This window comes from Zootoca vivipara, chromosome 4, assembly GCF_965207765.1.
Source record: "Zootoca vivipara chromosome 4, rZooViv2.hap1.1, whole genome shotgun sequence".
Classification (NCBI taxonomy): domain Eukaryota; kingdom Metazoa; phylum Chordata; class Lepidosauria; order Squamata; family Lacertidae; genus Zootoca; species Zootoca vivipara.
This window is the reverse complement of record NC_142587.1, coordinates 48,469,441-48,479,722: the sequence shown is the minus strand read 5'-3', so window position 1 is coordinate 48,479,722 and position 10,282 is coordinate 48,469,441. Positions and strand designations below refer to the sequence as shown.

The 10,282-nt window shown below is 40.7% G+C and overlaps 1 long non-coding RNA gene across 1 annotated transcript; it reads right to left on the bottom strand.

Annotated features, from left to right (window-relative positions):
• Positions 1–6,639: 6,639 nt before the first annotated feature.
• LOC148685937 (uncharacterized) lies at positions 6,640–7,946 on the bottom strand. The gene is made up of 2 exons (XR_015949559.1): positions 7,897–7,946; positions 6,640–7,415 (listed from the first exon to the last, which is right to left on the bottom strand). It is a non-coding gene; the product is annotated as an uncharacterized LOC148685937 (long non-coding RNA).
• Between the last annotated feature and the right edge of the window lie 2,336 nt (positions 7,947–10,282).

Genomic DNA, 10,282 nt, shown 5'->3' with positions numbered 1-10,282 from the left:
CAACAAACCCTTCAAAGAATTTGTTTCCCTGGGGTTTTTGGGTGGGCTTTAAAAAGAGTTGGCACCTCTCAACAAGCCCTATTTTCCTGTATAGGTAAGTCTGACGTTGGGAAGAACAAATTACATTTTTATTCTGTTACCACCAGGCTATATCAGACCCAATCCAAATGTTATGGTGACAGCATGGCTCTATCTACTTGATAGAGGTTCTTTTATGACCCATAATCAATTCCCCACAAGCATGGCCTGGGTGAGTGATGTCTCTACGCCATCATTATTTGCCTCTCCAGGTAGCTTAGCACTGGTATAGACAGCACAAGATCTGAGATGTTATGTTAACCAGCCCCTACTATACAGAAGTGTTGGTTTTTTTTCATTGACAACCACACTACTACAATTAATGCTCAAATAGACCCACTTTACAAAGTATATGTCTTATTTTTATCTCATATTCCATAGGTACTCTCCTGATCACCAGATAAGCAAGGCAGCAGACAGGGCTTGACAAGAGTGCTGTGATCTCCATAGGCTCACAAGGGGAGGAAAAATACAGCCTTAGAAAGCTACGAATACAAAGCAAGCAGACAGCCGAGAGATGACAACCTTAGATCAAGAATGTTCTGAAGCTCTTCGCAAAAAGCCTAGATAGACACCACACTCACTTTTACAGTTGTGTGAAAATTGGGCTAACCCATAATTTCTCTTTCAGGCTTTTTGAAATTTTCTGAACAGTGTTAAGATGTGAAAAAATGTTTACAAGAGGTTTGTTTGGGGAAACGTTAGTATAATGTAGGAATAATACCAAGCCTCGTTAAAACCACAACATTTAAACACCACCACTGAAAGAACTAATGAAATGCAATGAACATTTGTGCATCTGAACGTACCATAGCTCAATGGTAGTTTGTTCATTGTGTTTTATTGGCTTTAAAATAGTTACCTAGGATAGCACCCTTTCTTGACTTTTTTCAGTAGCACTTCATACAACTCCCCCTTTTCCCCCCTTATACAAAAACGTTGCCCTGTTTTATCTGCATATTTCCACTCTCTTCCAGATATTAAAAAGTTTTAGCAAGAGAAAGACCCAAAGCAACATTTTCTTTTCATTTGTAAAACGCCTAGACTTGAAATGCTTGTAATGTAATTCAGAGCAAAAGTTGGCTTTCTGAAAGTGTAAAGGGGATTTGGGGCAAAGGTATGCAGAATGGAGTACCCAAGACATATTTGCAGGTGGTAGACTGTTGCAATTTTAAGTACAAGACAGAGTGCAGTTGCAGCTCACACTTGGATCTGCTCTCACCCTTTTGGGGTTTCCCCCCTCAGTTTGGGCTGTAGGGATTAAAACTACTGTGATGGGCTACCTGCCTGCAAACAGTTTACTGCGCAAAGCATTTTCCACATGACATGAGTTTATATTGGCTACTGTATGCCCTTTTAAAATACAAATCAGCCAAATGCTGTTGAATTTCAAAGAGAGGCCTCCCCTGTATGCAGGCTTATTTAACAAAAGGAAACCAAACCATTCTTCATTTATTTCATAGCCTCTGAAATATATATATATTAATGTCAAATTCATTTGCACATGTCTGTTCTCACAGCCATGGTTAACAGATCTAGAAATGTCAAATTTGGAGCATGCGAGTTACTAACTAATATGCAGTGACTTCTGTGAAGACAAAACAATCCCACATTAAGCAAATCATCAGTATCATGGGGATGGGTATCAGTTTGATGATTCTGGGTTTGAACTCCAACTTTCTGCTGAGTTCTGGACATGGGTCTTCCACCCTTCAGCACAAGCAAATTCTTGATATACCTGAAACTGGGAGGTGGCAAATGCTCTGCCTTTCCTTGCTGAGTTGTGTTTTTGTTTAGTTTCATTCCAGTTGGTTGGAACAGTTATAACAGCACTTAGCTAGAAATTGAAGCTCTGCCCAGATACCTTGAAACTTTCTCTTATCCACAGAAGTGTTTGGAAAAGCATTGCTGGACTTAGGAAGAACTTGGTATCCAAATACATGCGAGCTAAGTAATCATTTTCAATCATCGCATTAGATGTATGAGTGTAGTTTACTTTGATGTGTCTTATAATGGTGCTATTATTTATGACTGGTGTATGTTTTGGCATCCTTCTCCTGAGATGGTAAACTGATCCACCAAAACAGAATGGTATTCTAGTTTCACTCAGAGTCTAACTTTATGAAACGAATGAACCTACCTTAGTCATCATGTCCTTACCTTCAACAGGTCTCCTCTGAGTAAAACTCAGTTGAATGCCACACACGGTTAAGAAAAATAAACTCTGCAGTAGGTGTCCAGAACTAGCTGTATGCCTGCTATGCCATTAATGTGCAAAAACAGGGCAGAAGGCTTGAGATGTGTTTTTGGGATAGCACTGTAGCCCGGCCATGTATGGTCAAAAGGGCATGTTTTTAAAATTCTTGTAGTACAAGAGAAAGGTACAAAAGATGTTTTGGGATTTCCAGTTCAACTGTAGGAAAGTTAGTATCACTTTAATGAGGTAGGGTCAGGGTCCCTTTACCTTTTTATCTCTACAAAGGAACCCAGAAGTGGACCACTAATCCAGGATTCATGATGAGATTCAGGCTGCATCAGCCAATCATGGTGTGTTCAGTTATATGTATCACATTTGGTAGAAATGTGCTAAGCATCCACTTCTCAATACTTAATGTGCTTTACTTTCTCTTTGAAACATATTGGATGTTACTGATGATTGGAATGTCATTACAAGTGGAAGTATATTGTGTTTACCAAACCCAAATTACATTTTCCTAAACTTGTTTAACCTTTTGAGGAGACATTTGCTTCAGTGACAACTAGAAAAGGCTTTTGACTGTGTGTGGTTCCAACTCCTTCGGATTGTGGCTATTATATAGGTCAATGACAACTGCTGTTACAAGTACTTATCTGCCTGTGATAACAGCATTATATAAAGTAAACTCTTTACAGCATATATTTAAGTATTGATTTGTTGATGCAGGAAATATAAAGGCAAGCACGCCAGACTTTGAGGTCCATAACCTACATGGGATGAATGATTATGGGTTTTGTCTGCAAAATAAGTCATTGGAGCCCCATTTCTAAAAAAGTTATAGTATCTAATCCTTCTGTTTTGGGTACTTGCCATTTGTTAGTAGAGTGTGTATTTTGGCAGAGAAAGAAAAAGCGTCTTCAGTTGTATCAGGAAATATTTTATCTTCATAACTGACAATCTTTAAAATCTAAACTCTGATTAACTTAGTTGTTCAGTTTGTTTTGTCATTTAATGAAATATTTGAACCAGCATGGCAAAATAATTATGATTCATCAGTGTGTTTTTCATGAAACCTCTGAACTCAAAGCATGATTTCTTCACTTTGTGTTTTAAAAGTAAAGTTTCACATTGCTTTAATTAAGGTCAATTGTCACATTACTGTGTTCCTGTTTCAATACTCTATAATGCAGATATCAATTTTGTTTTTCTTTTGTACATCAGTTTCGTTTGAAAATGCTTCCCCAGGTCTTTAAGTTGGAAAATATTTTGCATGTTTCTTTACACATCATTATTTAGATTATAGGAGCAAAACTGCAACATTCTTACTGATCTGGGAATGTTGTGTTTTTAATTGTAGACAAGCTTAATGAAAAGCTATGCAATGAATTACCAGTAGTTCAAAATATTTCCTCTTTTTGTTGTTATGAAATAAAAGTGAAAGGGATATCAAACTTTTAAGTCCTTTCAAAAGACCATTTAGAAGATCCTACCCCATCCCAAGCTATTTTTTTTTAATTTCGAGTTAGGATCATAATAGGGCAATCTTATGCATATCTACTCAGAAGTTAAGCCCCAGTGAGTTTAATGACACCACTAGGTAACTGTGTATGATTTCAGGCACAATATTTGTAGAATACTGACTCCCAAGAGAAATGGTAGTAGCCATGTGGATAAAATATTGAAACAAAATACTCTTATGGGGCATGTTACTAAGATACTTGAGAGTCACTGCTTACTGAACATTCGTGCAGATACATCACTGAGAATCAAATGCCCTTGCTTTTTAAAAAAATTAAAAAATTATTTCTTTGTCATAGATAGCTTATCTAACATTGTAATACTATATTTGCACTAGTCCATCAACGTGCTGACCCAACTGGGGGATCTGTTTGTTTGTTCTTTTGTTTGTTTTAAAAAAACTTTACCAAGGAGAAATAGTAGAGATGGTTATGATACAGAAGCCAACGTCAGAAAGCCAGCACAGCAAAGTCATTCTCAACTTGCTTCTAGCTGTACTCAAACCTTGTTTTAGACCACCGTTTCTTTCCTCTCAGCTTCCCCTACTCAGACATTTGCCATTGTTTGTTTCCCCTTCAGTGCCACTGCGTCCCTGTTTTACTCAATCCTTCCCTTCTTCCACTCAGCTGCCTCATAGTGAGAGGTAAGAGTCCTCAAATTTCATTTCATTTCTGGTACCATGTGTTGTCTACTACACAAAAGGCTCATCCACACTTCTGCTTGTGCTGTGCCTAGAAAGCACAGGTCCAAGCAGTTTCCCCCTTGCCCTGCTTCTTCCCAAGGGAAAACCCACTCCTTAGCAACCCAGGGAAAACCCAAATTGTTGTTTGCGCTAATTGAGCACTAAAGAACGGTTTTCTCCGCAAGAGGAAGTGTGGATAAGCCCAAAGTTCCAAATTCAATGCAGTAATCTAGGATAGGCATTTTATTATCAAGCAAACATCCATACAGGTGCAACATCCATCACTTAACTTTCTGCAGCTGAACAAACGAACAGCCTTGCTTTTAAGAGTCTATTCATCTTAAACATACAGTAACATACACATGCAGAAGTGTGATATAGGAGGGAAGAGGCATGGAAATGGGGGTTGTCTCTATGCAAAGAGGAGTTTGTAAGGGTGGTGGTGAAAATTGTGTGTCTGCGCAAAGGGAGCTGCAGAATAGGAGGTTGGTATGGAAATGGGGGTGCTCTGTGTGGAAGGGGTAGTCCGAGGGAGGGAAAAGGGTGAAGGTGAAAATGGGAGAGTGCAAAGGAGGGTTGCTAAGAAAGGGGATAAGGAGGCATGGGGTGAAGATAAAGGAGCAGGGGTGGCTTCATAATTGGGTGGAGCAGGAAGAGGGTGCTTAGTAGTTGCAATGGTGCTTAGTAGATGCAGGAGATGACCCTGGGGTAGGTCTGTGTACAAGGTGGAGGTTGCACAAAAGGAAAGGGAAGAAGAAGGCATGGACTTGGGGGTGAGGTTGAAAACACTTGCAGACCAGACTTCAGAACAGAAGGGAGACACTGGGATGATTTATTGATTCAGCAAGCAAGTGTCTTGTGGAGGGATTGTCAAGTAGGGGAAAAGAGAGAGCAGGGTGGCAGAGTCCTTGTATTGTAATAAAAACAATCCAGTTACAGGTAGGTAGCCATGTTGGTCTGCCGTAGTCGAAACAAAATAATAAAAAATCCTTCTAGTAGCAGCTTTGAGACCAACTAAGTTTGTCATTGGTATGAGCTTTCGTGTGCATGCACACTTATTCGTGTGCATCTGAAGAAGTGTGCATGCACACGAAAGCTCATACTAATGACAAACTTAGTTGGTCTCTAAGGTGCTACTGGGAAAAACAATCCAGTTAGCCAAGAGCAGTCCATATTGGAAACCAATAGAAGGTGGGGGGGAAGGATTGTAGTCTTTCGTGTTGCTATGAACCCATTTTGTTAACTCAGAAGCAGGATGCATAAGCAGCAGCTTTAAGATGAGTGCATGCATTCAATATCTGCAGCTACTTTTGTGGTTTTGTACTTGGATATATTGCCCACAAGCATTTGGGGGTTCTCTTCCTGGCATTTTCTCATTGTATGGAATGCATGGATGGTGATGTGCTTTCCCCCTTTGTCAGTGAATTCATACTTGCTTACTGTCACTAGGTGCCACTAAAGTGCTGATTGCTTTGCTGTTCAGTTTAGCATATGTGAAATGCAACAAACTCTTGAGTGTCCTGGCCACTAGGTAATGGACTCTATAGCATCTGGGGAGGCCCACAGATGCCCCATCCCTGACGTAAGGGCCCCATTTAGCATTATGCAAAACAGCTGTTGATAAGTCTTCCATGAATTTGTTGAATCCGCTTCTAATGCCCTTTCACCTAATGATAATCACTACTACTGCATAAATGAATTCTGTGTTGTGTGGAGACATATTTTTGCTGCTTCAGAATCCCCAGACAATGAAATTTCATTTGATGCCAAGTTCTAGTATTTTTGACAGACGGAGAAGAACTTCCCTTTATCCATTATACCCAAGCAATTCATACACTGTACTTTTGTTGATAATGTGAAGAGAATGGAGCAAGAATACATGCTAGTTATGACCCCCCTCACTGGGTTGGAGCATGCTACCATAACAACAATTGCAAAAAACAATAATCAAAATATGCCAAACCGTAAAACCTTGCCATTTTTGTTTTTACAGAAAACCAATTAATGGCACCACTTAGCAATTGCATCCCATTTGGGTATGACAAGGTTTCCTCATTTCTGTATATAATATGTTATTAACCATTATTATCACAGTTATTTTCCAAAATTCCAAGCATTTCCCATATTTGCCTCAACCAAATAATGATTTAAGTAAGGATCCAAACATATTTCAACTCCAATCTTTATTATTATTTTTATTAAAATACCTGTAATACCATAAACATGTAACTGTTAAATTGTTAGGAAGAGTTCAGTGACATTCATGAGAGCTGATGTAGCTTTAAGATTCTGGCACTGAACTAGATGTCCCCCAAGGTCCCTCTCAAAGCTAAAATTCTACTACTGTATTCCCTAAAAGACCAGGATGCTTATTTAGGAATGCTATGGAACTACCACCACCCAGCTCCCACGATACAGAGCACTTTTTACCCTAGTGAGCATTTAGGGGTTAAGGTGCACTGAAGCTGCCCCCCATTTGGGGGACACTTACAAATTTTACATTCTCTTTCAATGACTTCACCAGCAGGTACAAAATTATCACCATCAATTGGACAAGCGCACATTCCACAGCCATCCTGGGGTCTTCCTATATGCTTGCAAGCTGGAGAAATCTTCGGGCAAGTGGAAACGCAGGCAATGTTATGATCTTCTCCACAGGTACACTTTCGCGTCCCGAAGTCAATAATCACAGACTGTCCCAGGAGAAGGATGCCATCTTTGTAGCCTTCCCGGATACAAGCTTCCTTCAGAAACGCAGGGCACTTGCACTGAGGGATGCAGCGTGGACAGCACTGGTCCTTACGGGTCACGACTTTGTGATTGTCAGGACAAGCTCGGCAGCTAATAGCACTACAGTCTGGCCTGTGACGCTCGCAGTCACCATTTTGTAGGAAGCAGCAGCTCAGCAGCAGGCAGAGGAAGTGCTTAGGCTTCATTACTCTGGATCAAATGCAAAGAGGCCCTTTTAGCAGCATAGCAATTTTTGCTCATTCATTGCTTTCTATTATCTCGCCCAACTTTGCCTTTTTAAATACAGAGCTAATGCCCTCTCTCAGTAGAACACCAATTTACATAGCATTTTCTCACACCAGGGGCACAAACACTGATTACATAGCACATGGCGATGGGCCTTGTTCCTGCTGGGGTGTGTGTGTGTGTGTATTTATATATTAGTGCAGTTTTAAAATGTATAAAATTTCCAAGCCTTAGCTTCATAAAATTTGAGGAGTGCTAAAAATCGGTAACATTCTGATAAAAACCTATTACTACAGAAGGTAGGAAGGAAGGATCTTGTGCAGCTCTTTCTATTTCTTAAAAACAGCAAACACATTTCTAACTTTTATTCCATGATAATAAAGGGGAATGCATTGGGTCAAATGCTTAGCTGGCCTATGAAAAGGGGGAAATAGCTTTAGTTTACCTGGATAGGCTTCAGGTGTGGGTGTTGCAAGTGGTTTGGTGCCCAGGTAGTGATATTTCCTCAGTAGCTGTTCAACTGGAAGGTATGCTATTTATAATGTCACAACAAAGGGAAAACCCATAAACCTGAACAGCTGGGAGGAGCTAAGAGCCCTTTCTAATTTATTGCCAGTGGGTCTTTTATTATAGCATTATTTATTGTCAAAATAGTTTTTATATTCCATATTATGTGAGCAGAAAGCATTTACAATTTGCATTCTAACAGCTGGGGTCCTCTCTATTTATATAAGAAAGCTTCTTAAATTTAATGTAAGTACATTTTTGACAGTTAATAATATTTATTCTAAACAATAATGACATAAAATAACGAAAAATGAGCCTCTGATGATTAATAATAGGAGTGCCATTTTGAGTCAAATAGTACTTTCTCATAAAAGTGTAGGACAGACTTCCTCAACCTCGGCCCTCCAGATGTTTTTGGCCTACAACCCCCATGATCCCTAGGTAGCAGGACCAGTGGTCAGGGATGATGGGAACTGTAGTCTCAAAACATCTGGAGGGCCAAGGTTGAGGAAGCCTAGTGTAGGTCTATAGTTAATTGTCCCTTGTTTACTATTCCATAGTTCCCTAAACCCTTGCCAAACATGTCCAAATTTGCTTTATCTTATCTCCATTATTTACCCATATAATCTATATAAGCGCCCTGATTAAGAAGTGGGTTTTACTATCCTCATTTTATCGGGGTGGGGGTGGGGAATGGAAGTGGCTCAATGGGTGGCATGGAGCTGCTATGGTCGGTTACTGGCAGCTGGGTCACTGTTGCTTACTGAGCAGCAAGGGATGAGGCAAGATGCAGGTGGGCACATCACAAATGCACTGGCATTTATCCTCTTCAGAATAGCCTGCCATTCCGCCACAACATTTTAACATTTTGTACACCGTGGAATTACACGTCAGTCCACAGTTTAGAATGGTCAATAAATGCCAGGCGACAAGGCAGCAATGACTCTTTCATTTTTTACTTCACAGGAAAAATGTAGGCTAACTTGCTTAAAATCTGCTTCTACCTGCTAAGCATGTTCATATTTTAACTGCAAACCTCACGCCATGCCCTTTCCTTGAGTTATCTAGTTAACATTTGCCCCTTTTCTGTGACTGGGTTTGCCCAGATTGCCTGGAAGAGGGAGAAATGAGCTTGCCTCATGACCTTGGTTTGTCATGTAGTTGGCCTTGCAGAGTGGAGCAGGTGAGGCTGTCCTAGACTGTGGCATGAAGGAAGGAGCCTCTAAACTTTTGGCCCCACCATGCTCCCAGTTGTAATCACTCCACAATGCCTTCTATTCAAAATGGAGGGAAGCTCCAATTGGTCCCATTGCAAATACCGTGTTTCTCCTTTTTTAAGACGTAGGCATAATATAAGACATAGCAGGATTTCTAAGCAATTGTGCGATATAAGCCATAACCCGAAAATAAGACATAGTGATAGACCCTTCCCCCCTCCCGCCAGCAAACTCCCCCCCTAAAAATCTCTCCCCATTTTGCTGTCGCTCCAAAGACACGTATTTCTTTTAAAAGCTTGTAAAAATGCACCGAAGAGCCATAGCTGCTGGTTGCTGCAGACTCGTGATTTCCCCTCCCGTTCGATTTTTTTTTTTTTTAGCTAGGCTGTGTGAGTGAAGAGGAGAAAAGTGGCATTTGCGGTGGGGAGGAGATGAAACAGGAGGAAGAAAAGAGGGGCGATTGAAGACGCTGCCTTCCCCTTTAGGGAGAGACTCTGTGTGCGCGTCTCTCTCTCTCTCTCTCTCCCCTGCGTGTCTCTCTCTCTCTCTCTCTCTCTCTCACACACACACACACACACACACACACACAGAGCCCACCTCTCGCTTCCCCCCACCTTCCCCCCTTTTAAAAACCTTTTAAAAAGTGAGGATTCTTTTTCTTTCTATTGCTTGTCTGTAGAGCTGCCCCTTTAAGGATTTTTACTGGTACCGGGATCGCTGCCGGTGGCTTCTCGCTGTTTAGGAGCTGCTAAAAGTTAACATTTTGTGGGTAAGAGAAGCAGTTAGGACCAGCAGATTATCTCACCCCGCTTTCCTGCTGGCTCAATTGCTACAATTGCTACCATTTACCATTTTAATTGCTGCTCAACTGCCTTGTTTTCTACAGTATCTCTTATCAGCCGGTAGCCTCTTTGCTATCAGTGCTACAAAGTGCTACATTGTTGGAACTTTCGCTCTTAAGTCTTGGGCTGGCTGGTAGAGATCCTTATTTGCTATACGTACTGCATCACACAGATAGATTCCATTATACTGTACTGGTTTAAATTTAAGAAGCTCCAGTGTAGCAGATTGCTATTAAGTGAGTCCCCACCTGGGAGGAGAGAGAGA